Below are 14380 nucleotides of genomic sequence, written 5' to 3' on the forward strand. Positions count from 1 at the left end.
ACAGACTGAAACCTGCCAATTATGAATGTTTGCATTTTCTTCATTAAGACTGTGTACTTGTTTTTAACTTAAATTGATATTAGACATTGTCTATTCATCAACCCATAATTGAAGTGATGTTTGAAAAGCAAGTTCATATTTTTCAGAAAGTTGCAAAATCATATTCCTGTTTTACCAAATACCATATAAGGCATTGCTGTGAAGGATCGTAGTAAAGTGTATTGTACTGAAGTTCGATTGTACATGTCCTTTTCTCTTTAGTCAGCACAAGATGGTGGTGTTTTTCTTCACACAGAGCATGCTGATGTATGCCCAAACCTTTCATGAACCCAGCATTCCGTTTCTCTAATCCCCACATCATAGGAGAATCCGTTATCACCCCTTAAAATGTCTTGCCATTTCCAAGTTCACTGTGGATAAAGAATTTAGCTGGAAAAAGCACATCTGGTCAAGCAGCATCTGAGGAGAAGGGAAGTCAATGTTTCAGGTCGGAACCATTCAGTAGATCTTCATTAGTCCTAATGAAAGGTTCTGACCTGAAATGTCAACTCCCCTTTCCTCTGAATTTGCTTGAATTTGTGCTTTTTCCAGCTCAACTCTTTGTCCATCCTGACTCTCCTGCATTTGCAGTTCTCATTATCTCCTAATTCTAAATTCATTGGCAACCTCTATCATCTAGGATAAGGGCAACACTGCAATGATCTCCAAAATTCCCTCTCAACCAATCAGTTGGAAATGTATCACCATGTCTTTATTGTCACTGGAGCAAAACCCTGAAACTTGCACCTAACATTACCTTCACCAAATGGACTGCTGTGGTTCAAGAAGGCAGCTGATCACCACCTACTCAAGGGAAATCATAGATGAGCAAAACGTGTTGGCCTTCTGTACAATTGGTACAACACAAGAAAGAAAATAATATGCTTTGGGACATCATGAGGATTGTGATAGGCACTATATAATTGTCTTTTGTTGTTGCTTTGGAATAGTACTTTGTGACATTGGGCTCTGATCAACATCAGTCATTATACTTTGTCAAAGGAAGATGTTTTCAGAAATTAAGAGACTGCACAAATACTCATTCCATATCATAGCAGTGCGTGCAAGAACCCTTCTAACAACAAGTTTTTAATAATTAACCTGTCTTTGATAATGAAGTAACAATCTTGATTGCTGCTTATTCCTTATGGTCTACCACAGCCAGGTGGATTGTTTCTATTGTGCTGGAAAACTGAAAAGGGGAAAATTCACTTCAAATTCCCATATTTTTTCCTTCTTTGCTATCTCACCTTATGCCACAGTTAGACATTACTTTGGTTATATATCACTTCAACAATGCATTTTGAGTTTAACAAATTCTACTGATTTCCTTTTGCAATTATTTGAGGTCTCTGATTCTTTACTTTCAGATAGTAGATTTGGATAATAGTAGCAATCTTTTTTTATTTATTGATTGATTGACTCATTGGCTTATCAAAATGTTTCCAGGAAGGGAGAGCCTGAATCATGAAGAGAGGCTAGATAGGCTGGGATATTTTTCACTGCAGTGTAGGAAATTGAAGGGTGATCTTATAGAGGTTTATAAAAATATGAGGGATATAGATAAGGGGAATGGCAGGTGTTTTTTTTCCATAGAGTGGTGGAGTTCAAGACAAGGGAGCGTATTTTTTTGTGGCAAGAGGAGAAAGATTTGAAAAAAGACATGGGGGCAATTTTTTTTACGCAGAGGGTGTTTCATGTGTGGAATTAACTTGCAGAGAAAGTGATTGATGCTGGTATAGTTACAATGTTTAAAAGACATTTAGATACGTGCATGAATAAAAAATGTTTGGAAGGATATGAGCCAAGTGCAAGCAGGTGGAACTACTTTAGTTTGGGATTATTGTCCACATGGACTGTTGGACCAAAGGATCTGTTTCCATGCTGTATGACTCTATGACTGCGTGACTATATCTATATTTTCTGTCATCACTTGCAGCCAGACACAAATAAATAACACTTTGTGAATATAAATTGCAGTTTTCTTGCCTAATGAGTGACCTTGATCCACGCCTGGTCAGACACTATTTTTTAGCTTCCACTGGGTAGGGATCACTCATATATTTTCTTACTATGATGCAAATGTTTTATATTACTTCATTGTACTATCTTCATTTTTAATTTACTAACATCTGGTTTCATTTTTTTTATATTTCTTTCCATATTTGGGCCAGGTTTTCTGAAATCTACTTGTTTGATACTTTGGTTAAATCAACAACATATTCAGCTGAGGGTTAGCATGTTTGTGTAATTCATGGAAATGTGAAAACAATGAGATCTGGTCAGAAAATGAACCGAAGTATTATACAGGAAAATCAACTTTTTATGGTTGTGGATTATGCATAACACCCCTGTTATTTTTTTTGTCCAAAAAGTATGAAACAGTTGACAAAAACAACATGGTAGAAAGCATTTGCAAGGAGCTTTGCAGCATTCACATCTGTCTCACTGTTTTATCTTTTCCCGTGCTACGTGGGAGTCGGCACAATGCATTTGTAACAATTATCTTTCCAACATAAAGCAGTTTCCAGAAGTGTTCCTGAGGCATATAAATAACAAGCAAATGATAGTGGCTGGGAATCCTACACTAAGTAACTCACCTCCAAAACCTGTCTGCCATCTACAAGGCAAAAGTCAGGAAAGTGATGGAACACATTCCACTTAACTGGATGAGTGCAGCCCCAAACATTCAAGAAGCTTGACACCATCCAGCACAAATCGGCCTGTTTAATTGGCACCAATCCCTAAGCAATTCCCTTTATCGCTTGACGAATGGCAGTACCAGTGCATACCAGCTACAAAAATTCACCAATACTCCTTAGGCAACACCTTTTAAACTCACAAACACTTCTGTCTAGCAGGACAAAGGCAGCAGATACATGGGAACATCGCCACATGCAGGCTTCCCTCCAAGCCACTTCTTATCCTGATTTACCACCGTTCCTTCAGAGTTTCTGGGTCACTGGAATTCCCTCACTAAGGGCATTATGAGCCTGTCTACAACACATGGACTGCAATGGTTTGGGAAGGCTGTTCACCACCAACCTCTCAAGGACAACTCGGGACCAGCAATAAATGCTAACCCATCCACCCACACCAATATCATATAAATGAATAAAATCCAAGCAATGGGCTTCCTAAATAGAATTTGCAGGTACAATCGGGCTCTAATCTTGCATTCTGTAATGCCCCGGAGAGGTTGCAGAACCTTTGCCTTGTGAATATATAGGAAACACCAGCTTTACACAGTTAGCAACCAGACTGTTTTTGTTGTGATGTAGCACTGCAACGCTCCAACCTGCATGCGCCTGTGTTGCTCCATCTAGTGGTAACATTGATCTTAAACAGAGTAACTGGAAAACATACAGCCCTTTTTGCTTGTGTTTTCCAATTGGTTACTTCAGAAATAAAATGTTGAAAAAGTGGAAGGATTGTTCCATTAACAACAGAAGAGATGAATGCTCAAATACCTTTTTGGCCAAATCCCAGCTAATCCCAAAATCAGATGTAGAACATGTGAAAATTTCCATCGTACTCAGACTATGTCAGGGTTGATTTAGACAAAGCCAGGTCTGTAACTACTCATATGCTATCATTTACCAATGTATTTAAATTTTAAGGTTCTAAGATGTGTGCAATCCTGACTGTCTAAATTGGTCTGATTTATTTTTGATTTTAGTAAGTAAAGTATTGATGTTTAATATGATAAAAAGACCTAGTTGAAATTGTGATCAATTTATATGTATGAACATTTCTAACTGGAAACATCAAACCATTAATATGTATTCAGTGTCATTCAAAATGAAATGTAATATTTGAAACCTATGCGTGTGGCACAGAGAAATACCAAATTCTGAAATCTTGGAATAAGGGTTACCTGGAAGCAAATGGAACCAAAGTTAAGTGCTGAACTGTGTTACAGGCAATTGTTAAATAGGTAGTCATTGTGTTCACTGTTGTTACAAATGAAATACCGTTTAAGTTCACCTGGGATCTATAACGGATGGTCAATCCGCTGTGCCATTTTATTAGCAAGACGAGATGTTACTTCCTTCTCCAGAGAGAAATAGTCTGACCATCTCTCTCTCTCTTCTATTTTCACATCCAGACCAGGCATGCTCTCAAAGTAGTTTGTGAACTAAATATTTATACAAGCTTTGATATTTAATATCAAACATAACCAGCAGCAAAGCTTTAATCTTAGATAAATTTATTGTAAAACTACTGCTACAATAGTCAAGTAAAAGTGATAGGTGTACCGGTTAAAATACAAAATATTAATGTAGGTAATCATAAAAGTTGTGGGTGAAGTTGAAAATGAGATCGGTCTCTACTGGTATTGCACATCTGACTTGCTTAAAGGTTTTCTGTTTGATGTGAAGGAGTTGAACGAAACATTAAACCACAGTCAACAGCTGCAATGACTTCTATAGCCAAATAGCTGGAATTTTCTCACCCAGGTGGACTGAATCAAACAGATCATTGGTTCCATTTTTACAGCTCTACAGATTGTGGTTCTTGGTAGGCAGGTTCAACACAGCAGTCCTGAATGCATTCTTCCATTTCTCTGTTGAGTAACAATGATTGATTCAAGGTGTTTCTCTGATGGTCGCTGCTGAAAAGAGTTTTGGTGCCTTTTTTTTAATCATAAGCAAAGCAAAATGCCAGAATGTTAATATTAAATGAGCAGATGTTCCACCAAGAAAAGATATTAATTGCGTAAAGCTCCTTTTTGGTCTCTTGTTTTCCCAGAAGTTTTGAATTCTCATACCTTTAGAAGGACCCATTGTTTAATCTATGGGTTAATAAGATTCAATTGCTTCCCTTTTTGAGTGATGCTGAGATAAAGCAGTTCATTCACTTTGAATCAGCCCCATGTAACAGGCTATTGTCTGCTGTGACTTCTATATTGAAAGGACTTTTAAAACTTAACTTAGATGTTTGTGTTTCAAGACATAGTTGTTAAAGCAGAAGTGTTTTTCTTAAAAATCTGCAAAAGCAGAACTGTATGGCATTGACAATATCAACATCCTAATGGATGTACCTGGAATGGAGGATACAGCACCATGGCAAAATTATTGAGTCAGGAGTCAAACGATACCAGGTTATAGTCCAACAGGTTTATTTGAAATCACAGTATTTGAAGCACTGAACCTTTGTCAGGTGAAGTGAGGGTGAAGCCCCATTAGCTACCTGATAAAGGAGTAGCATTCCAAAAGCTTGTGATTTCAAATAAACCAGTTGGACTATAACTTGGTGTCATGTGACTTCTGACTTTGTCCACCACAATCCAACACTGACATCTCTACATCATTAAGTTATTGAGGTCACTGTGACTTCCTTTCTTGGTGGACTGTTCTTAATCTGATATTAATCCTATATCTCAAGGAAATATATTGCTAAGATGGACACTCACATGCGATATCTAAGCAATGTCAAAAACCTGCAGAAAATGATAATTCACCAATTTGTAGCCAACTCAATTCATTACTAATTATTTCTGAGCACTTCCTCCCTATTCTCCTGACTTTGAACCATCTTCACTACTATGCATTCTGAGAAACTGAAAAGTTTCCATCACATGCAGGCTTAAGCACCGGTTATAACTTTTTAATGCCAAATTCCTTGCTGTTGATTAAAAACACCCTTTTCAACCTCTTGTGACACAGTGATCTACCTCTGAGTCAGAAATCTGAGTTCAAGTCTACCTTCTCAAAATGTGTGTCATAACATTTCTCACCATGTTGATTAGAAAATATCTGAAAGTATCCTTTTGTTATTATGCAGTAAATATGTAGTAAGAAAAACTTCTGATTGACTCAATGTCTTTTATTACCTAGGTTTATACAGACCTTCTGTGTTAGATTGTTTCCAAATGCTTCACAGCAATAATAGAATCATGAAATCTTTGACTAGAAGGAGATTATTCAGCCCATTGTGAGTGTTAGCCCTCAGGAAAACGTAATTCATTTCTTTTTCCCCATAGCCTAATCCTGCAATATTTTTCACATTAAGGATTTATCCAACGCCCTTATTTAATGTTGCTCTTGGATTTGATTCTATCAAACTTTCAGGCAGTGCCTTTGAGTCTTGTTGCCACACCCATTCAAGAGAATAGGAGCCAGTAAGGTCTGTGGAGATACTGCCGAGCTTGCTGTTCTTTTCCAGCGCCACCCCTTTTAAACTCGTTCAAGTGAATGGCGAGTTATCTATCACAATGCTGACATGAACATGGTAGGCTTTGAGAGGATTGGGTGTAACCATGTTATTAAAGTGGTTGTTATAGATAGAATCCTATCAGTAATGACTCCTAAGGTACACATGATGGTGTCATTGGAGGTCCTCAGACGATTGTTTTGTTTTCCTTTTATTGTGACTTTCATCAGTCTCCACTATTTTGTGCGAAGTTACTCAGCTCCTTCTGTAGGTTGGCAATGTGCAACTTCATTATTGGAGGAGTTGTGAAATCTCTGAACTATTTCTGATATTGTGTTACCATTTGTTGACTATGATAGCATCCTTCATATTGCCTGTAACACCTATACAGGTGCTGTAAAACAGCCAACAGCACCATGGATGTGCCAATAACATCTCCACAACTTCACCAAAAAAAGTCTTGGAGCTTTTAACACAGCATAAGACTCCAAGTCCATGTTTATTGCAAATCTCACAGAATTGTACCTGACTGACGTTACCCAAAAGAGCACCACTATCATCTCTGTGTATGTCCAGAAGAGGTGGCAGCATTATTGAAGAGGGAGTTACCCTGGCAGTACTTAACATTGACTCCAGCCCCTATGAAGTCTCAAGGCTTCAGGTCAAGCAGGAGCAAGGATGTAAAATGCAGGATTACACATGTAACATGCTTGTCCTCAGCTGAAGAACCATTACTCTGTGTAGAACACCACTTGGTTCTTGCACTGAGTGTTACAAGGGCACAAACAATACTTCAATTTTTTGGTATGTGGGCATTGTAGGCTATGGATTTGACAATGAATTATGGTCATCCTTGGACTCTTATTTCCAGACTTTGGCGGGTTTTGAATGCAGGTCTCCGGAACATTACCTGGGTCTCCGGATTAACAGTCCAGTGATAATACTACTCGACCATCGCCTCCCCTAATCATCCATCACCAACAGCTGCACTGCTGCCGATCAGGCTGGTTGCGTCCGAAAGGACAGAGCTGTGAGAATGGGTTTATAGCAGGTGGTGAAGGAATCAAAAAGAGAGAAGAAAGTTGTTTGATCTCACCCTCACCCATCTGCCTGTTGCAGACGTGTCTTTCCATGACAGTATCAGTAAGAGGGGGCACCATACAGCCCTTGTGGAAACCAATTCTTGACTTCACATTGACAATATCCTCTACTGTGTTGTGTGACACCTTCACCATTTTAAATGGGATATGTTGTGAACAGATCTAACAAATCAAGACTGGGCAGCCATGAGGTCCTAAGAGCCATCAGCAACAGCAGAACCGCAGTCAAATTGGATATTTCAAAGACATGGATTCTGACAATATTCCAGCAATAGTACTGAAAACTTGTGTAGTATAACTACAACAGCTACTTCATCAACCCCGCGATGTGGAAAATTGAGCGAGTATGTCCTGTACACAAAAAGCAGGACAAGTTCTATGAGGCTAATTACAACCCCAGCCACTCTCAATCATCAGTAAAGCACTGGAAGGTGTTATCAACAGGGCCAACATGCAGTACTTGCTTAGCAATGACCTGATGCTCAATTTGGGTTCTGCCAGAGGCACTCAGGAATAGTAGCTCAGTTGATTGGCATTACATCCACAAACATTCACTTCTTCTACTACAATACTTGTTACAGCAGAAGTGTGTACTATCTACAAGATGAGCTGCAGAAATTCACCAATGCTCCTTAGATAGCTCCTTCCATGGCTACCACCATCTAGAGGGACAATGACAGCTGATGCTGAAAACACCACCACCTCCAAGCTCCTGACTTAGAAAGGTATTCCTGTCCCTTCACCATGGCTGGGACAAAATCCTGGAACTCCTTCCCTCACTATATTGTGGGTCAATTACACCAAAGGGACTGCAGCAGTTCAAGAAGGCAGCTGATTACCACCTTCTCAAGGGCAATTAGGAATGGGCCAGCCAGTGATATCCACATCCCATGAATGAATTTAATGAAAAATCAGTTTCACTTTTCTCTTTTGCTCCAATTCAAATGTGTTGGGTCTCTCACATTGTTGCAGACTTACAATGGTGATGAATTAGTTAGAAGGGGAACCCAACTGCAAATCTGCCCTATAAAGCCAGTGAGGCCTCTTGCAAGGAAACGTCAGTGACGCACAGCGCAGCATGTTGGATAGGAAGTGCCATCCCACAGTGAAATCTTGTACTTGTATCAAGCTTGTATTGTTCAGGACAGGTTCTGCTGGTTCACAATAAACATAATGTGGGTAATTAGGAATCTCAGATTAATTCAAGTGTGGAGTGTTAATATTACTTCCCGGGTGATTTGGAGGGAAATGAAATGTAGTGCCCAGGGATGATCTATCATTCTGTGAATCCTTCAGTTGTTGAACCTCTCTGTCAAGTAAGAAACTTGACATCCTTTTGGAAAATTAGATTACTTACAGTGTGGAAATAGGCCCTTCGGCCCAACAAGTCCACACCGACCCATACCCCTTACCTAACACTACAGGCAATTTAGCATGGCCAATTCACCAGACCTGCACATCTTTGGACTGTGGGAGGAAACCCACGCAGACATGGGGAGAACGTGCAAACTCCACACAGTCAATCACCTGAGGCGGGAATTGAACCCGGGTCTCTGGCGCTGTGAGGCAGCAGTGCTAACCACTGTACCACCATGCCGCCCACAAATTTGTAGCGAGATTTTTGTGAAAATGGATAGTTCATTGGCAATGCCTAAATTTACACTATACTAATATCAGCATGAATATAATGATATTATTGCTTCTATTGGCAAAAAAGGTAGAGAGGCAGAGGATATAATTTAAGGTGAATAGGAAAAAAAGTATGCGTAATGGGTAACATATGAGGAAAAATCGTTCTACAAAGTGAGTGATTGGGATCGTGAATGAGTTGCCTGAGAAAGTGGCCAAAATGGATTCCATTGTGGCTTTCGAAAGGGAATCGGATAATTATGTGAAGACAACAACATTTTCGGGGCTAAGGTAAAGAAAACATGTGGATAGGAGTCTCTGAGCTGCAGAATGTTGGCATGGACTGAATGGCCACCTTCTGTGCTCTGATTATCTTATTATCCTAGGATTCTCTACTCAGATCATCTCACAAAGAAAGAGACAGAAATAACTTGCTTTATTTTAATTAGAGCTAAAGTTAATTTCACATCTTTTCTTTCTCTATAGCATCTGACCTAACACCTACACAGTATATATTTTGGATATTAATGCTTAGTGTTGAAATCTTGTAATTACCTTCAACAAAGAGGATTACGCTTGTCAAAATAAATGCTGTTATTGTGCAGTATTCATGAATCTTTTCGCTATTCATTTTTGACTGACATATCTAATAACTCCGTCAGACCTCACTGAGAAACATCCTGGATCAACTGTAATCTGACGGTCTGCTCAGTCAGGCAACAACCAATCTGGGATGTTTCTGGTCATTTTATACCCAATCTATGTCAGATGCTAGTGAGGTAATCAAGCATATCTTAAGCTGGGAAAGATCATCTATTTATGCCCTTCACATTTTCCACCCAAGTTTGATCTTTCCACAGCTTTCCCCTGGCTCTATGCCATTTCTGATGGCAATATGCCGTGGGATACATCATGTTAAAAATATGCCACATGCTTTCTCTGGACTATATTGCAATGTGCCACTAGATGTGTCGAGATAACAGGAACATCCTTTCAGCAAGTTAGAAATTCTTCTCAATCACCCCTCTGTTGGTCTGACGATCTATAATATGGAGTTTAAGCAATGTTTGGGGCTTTTCCAGAAATATCATGAATGACCTCCTCAAAATAAAACAGCAGTAAACTGGCAGAGAGTAACAGCCAGGACTTCACCACAGAGATGCTGAGAAGACCATAGTTAAGGCAGAAATACGTCAGATCAAAATAACGTTGAAATTATTCTTCAGGTCTTAGAACCTGAAGAACCATAATAAGTCTTATAGATTTATTATAAATAGTTTATTATTATAAATTATAAATAACCATAATAAATTCATAGAACCATAGTAAATCTTAGTTTGTGTTGGTATCATTGAAATCATACGAGGTGTACTTTTCAGTCACAAAATGGCACTCCTGGACATAAATGGTACAACATTGGTGCAGATTGCAGCTCTCTGTGATGTAGGGCGTTAAAGTCATTTCCCTCATAATACAGCTAACTTTGGTAGGAAATATCTACGAGAGAGATTCTGGAGAAAGATAAAGGTAGCTGACCAGAACAAAAAGTAAAGTTATAGAGTCACATAGCACGGAAACAGACCCTTCGGTCCAACTCATCTGCACTGACCAAGTATCCCAACCACACCATATCCCATTTGCTAGCATTTGGCCCATATCCCTCTAAATCTTTCATACACAAATATCCGTCCAGATGTAATTTAAATCTTGTAATTGTACCAGCCTCCACCACTTACTCTGGTGATTCCTTCCATACACTCATCACCTTCTGCGTGAAACATTTACCTGCCAGGTCCTTGCTAAATCTTTTCCCTCTCACTTTAAACCTATGCCCTCTCATTTTGGACTCTCTACCCTCGATAAAGACCTTGGCTATTTACCCTATCCATGCCCCTCACAATTTTATAAACCGCTATAAGGTCACCCCTCAGCCTCCAACATTCAAGGAAATACAGCCCCAGCCTATTCAGCCTCTCCCTATAGCTCAACTCCTCCAATCACAGGAACATCCTTGTAAATCCTTTCTGCAGCCTCTCAAGTTTAACAACATTGTTCCAATAAAAGGTTGATCAGAATTGTACATAGTATTCCAAATGTGGCCTAACCAACTTCCTGTACAGCCACAAAATGATATCCCAACTCCTATGCTCAATGCACAGACCAATAAAGGCAAGCGTACCAAATACCTTCTTCACCAGCCTGTCTACCTGCAATTCCACTTTCAAGAAACTATGCACCTGCACTCCAAGGTCTCTTTGTTCGGCAAGACTCCCCAGAGTCCTGCCATTTAGTGCATAAGTCCTGCTCTGATTTGATTTTCCAAAATGCAGCATCTCACATTTATTGAAGTGAAACTCCATCTGTCACTCCTCAGCCCACTGGCCCATCTGATGAACATCCTATTGTACTCCGATATAAGCTTCTTCACTGTCCACTAAATCACCTATTTTGGTGTTATCCGCAAACATACTAATGATAACTCCGATATCCACAATCAAAACATTTATCTACATGGTGAAAAGCAGTGGACCCAGCACCAATTCTTGTGGAACACCACTGGTTACAGGCCTCCAGTCCAAGAAACAACCCTCAACCACCCTCTACCTCCTACTTTCAAGCCAATTTTGTATCCAGTTGGCTAGCTTGATTGGGCCTAATGTGATCTAACCTGACTAACCAGCCTACCATGTGGAACCTTGAACACTTTGCTGAAGTCCATGTTGACAATGTCTGTCTATCTGCCTTCATCAATCTTCTTTGTGACCTCTTCAAAAAACTCAATCAAGTTAATGAGACGTGATTTCCCACGCACAAAGCCATATTGACTATCTTTAATCAGTCCTTGACTTTCCAATTGCACGTAAATTCTGTTCCTCAGAATCCCCTCCAACAACTTCCCTCCCATTCACTGGTCTATAGTTCAGTGTGAGATAAATGGAACGAGCCCAGATTAAATGTTTTGCAGACAGGCCAGTGTACTGACAGTGTGAAACATTAAAAAATAAGATAATTAAGATGGAGAGTAGATCTTTCTCATTTGTTTACGATTGATCAAAATTGTAAGAGGTTTTAAGGAGGTGAATTTTGAGAACACGATTTATTTCTACTCGTGATATAGTAGGTCAGTAACATCCTAAATCCCCAACATTTACCAAACAATCAAGGTATTTTTTCAATGTATAGTTTCAGTTACATCACACTGTAAACTTTTGCTATAAATTCTGTGTCTTACAATTGTGTCCTCCACAACCACCTGATGAAGGAGCGTCGCTCCGAAAGCTAGTGCTTCCAATTAAACCTGCTGGACTATAACCTGGTGTTGTGTGATTTTTAACTTTGTACACCCCAGTCCAACATGGGCAACTCCAAATCCCCAACATTGTGGAATTGTCTACACTAAATTTAAATATTTTCCTAAATTTGAGACCAATTTCCTGTATTCTTCCCCAGAAAGCCTCTTGGCCAACATAGGTCAATTCCAACACGAGAAATTCTACCTTCTCTGAGACTAAATGATTCATGAGGCAGCCCATTATCTCTATGGACTGCTTTTCTAGAGGGGCTGAACGTCCACCAAGAAAAGTCTTGATTGCTAGATTGTTCTACTGAAGAGTGTTATAACTGCTTATCTCCAGGGCAACCTTACTTCAGCAGTAGCTGAATTTTGCTGACTGCATTCCAGCAGGTCAGAAGCCCTTCATAGCCTGTTCATTGTTATAGCTTAAGCATGTTACAAAGAGGACTGACAAAGAAGAATCTAAGAAACCCTTCAGTGGATTTTCATACAGTTGCTTTCGATGGTGTTTCAAATTTTCAATGATTAGAATGTTGAAAACAAAGAGTAAAGAGAGTGCTCCGAGCTGTAGGGTAACAGGTTAAATACAGCCACAGGGTTTTGGATTTGTCCAATTCTCACGCCTGAAGAGTAGGAAACTACTGACTGTAATGTTACCTTCCCTGGCAACAGCAAATGAATCCGTCAAGGAAATTAGATGAGTTTTACTGAAAGTAAGCATGTTTTCTTTAAAAAAAAATGCCACCATGAGACAGCTTTTAAATTAATATAATGATATATGTAGAAAACAAGATGTTGATCGTGCAGGAAACTGAAATTCTTGTTTTCAGAATCAAGCTTATAGTATGTGGTTTTAGGTATCATCACAGCTTGGTATGGCAACTGCTCTGCCCAAGAACACAAGAAACTACAGAAAATTACGAATGCAACCCAGTACATCACACAAACCGGTCTTCCTTCCATTGACTTCAGCTACACTTCCCTCTACCTCGAGAAAGCAACCAACATCATCAAAGACCTCTCCCACCTGATAATGCTCTCTTCCACTCACTTCTCTCATGCAGAAGATACAAAAGTCTGAAATCATGTACCAACAGATTTATGACATGTTTCTTCCCCACTGTTATCAGTATTAAGAACAGACCTCAAATATTAGAGTTGATCTATCTCTCACCTTCTCTGTAGCTATATCACTATATTCTGCATTGAGTTCTATTATCCTGATGCATGTAAGTAAGAAATGATTTGTCTGGTATGCATGCAAAACAATACTTTTCAATGTATGTCGGTACATGAGACAATAAAAAATCAAATCAAAGACTGTGAGACTCAATACAGGTTCTCTGCAATGTGCTCTTTTTAATGTTAAACGTGTTATGAAAGCTGCTTAAGAAATGTCAGTGTAAAGCTGATTGGAGGCAGGGAGGGAATCAATCGGAAAGGGGTTCATGGGGCACTTGAAACTCATAAATAACTTCAAAAGTACAAGCGGAGTCAGAATGTATCAGATTTCTCGTGTTACACTGTTATAACCCCATCTTCTAAAGATGCTAACAAGTTGCCAAAATTAATATGTCTCATTCCTGATTCATATTGCTGCAATGTAGCTGTGATTATCAGAATTCACCCTCATTTGATTTTTAAAGTTGTTTAAATGACACTTAAAGCACAGGGGCAGCTGGTTGTTGATGAGACAGTCTGGGGGTTCTTCTGGAATTGACAAAGCTGTTTGAATACATGAGGCTTTCTGCAATAATTGCTGTAATGCACATCACAGTAACCTTGCTGTGTTCTAATCCCAGCTATTACATTTCAACCTGAAACAAAGCAATGGTGCCCTTCAACAACAACAACAAAACAATCACTGCAGCAAAACTGCAGAGAGGGGACGGGGGAACTTTATTGTGAGGGCACGAAGGAGAGGGAGGAAGTTAGAGGACGGACTGCAACAGCTGGAGAGAAGTGGAAGAGGTAGGAGACTAAAGAGACTGAAAGAGAGAATAAGAACACATAAGGCATGGAGGGGTGGGACAAGAAGGAAAGGAAAAGGAATGGGGGGGGAGAGAGAGAGAGAGAGGGAGGGAGGGGAGAGAGAGAGGGAGGGGGGGGAGAGAGAGAGGGAGGGGGGGGAGAGAGAGAGGGAGGGGGGGACAGAGAGGAA

At 39.6% G+C, this 14380-nt stretch overlaps 1 protein-coding gene across 1 annotated transcript in view; it reads left to right on the forward strand.

Annotated features, from left to right (window-relative positions):
- The first annotated feature begins 14149 nt into the window (after positions 1–14149).
- ldah (lipid droplet associated hydrolase) overlaps positions 14150–14380 on the forward strand; it is a 255730-nt gene continuing 255499 nt past the window's right edge. The window contains exon 1 of the mRNA XM_060853789.1: positions 14150–14190. The gene's annotated coding sequence lies outside the window, so the exon portion shown is untranslated. The remainder of the gene's footprint in view (positions 14191–14380) is intronic.

Source organism: Hemiscyllium ocellatum, chromosome 3, assembly GCF_020745735.1.
Source record: "Hemiscyllium ocellatum isolate sHemOce1 chromosome 3, sHemOce1.pat.X.cur, whole genome shotgun sequence".
NCBI lineage: Eukaryota > Metazoa > Chordata > Chondrichthyes > Orectolobiformes > Hemiscylliidae > Hemiscyllium > Hemiscyllium ocellatum.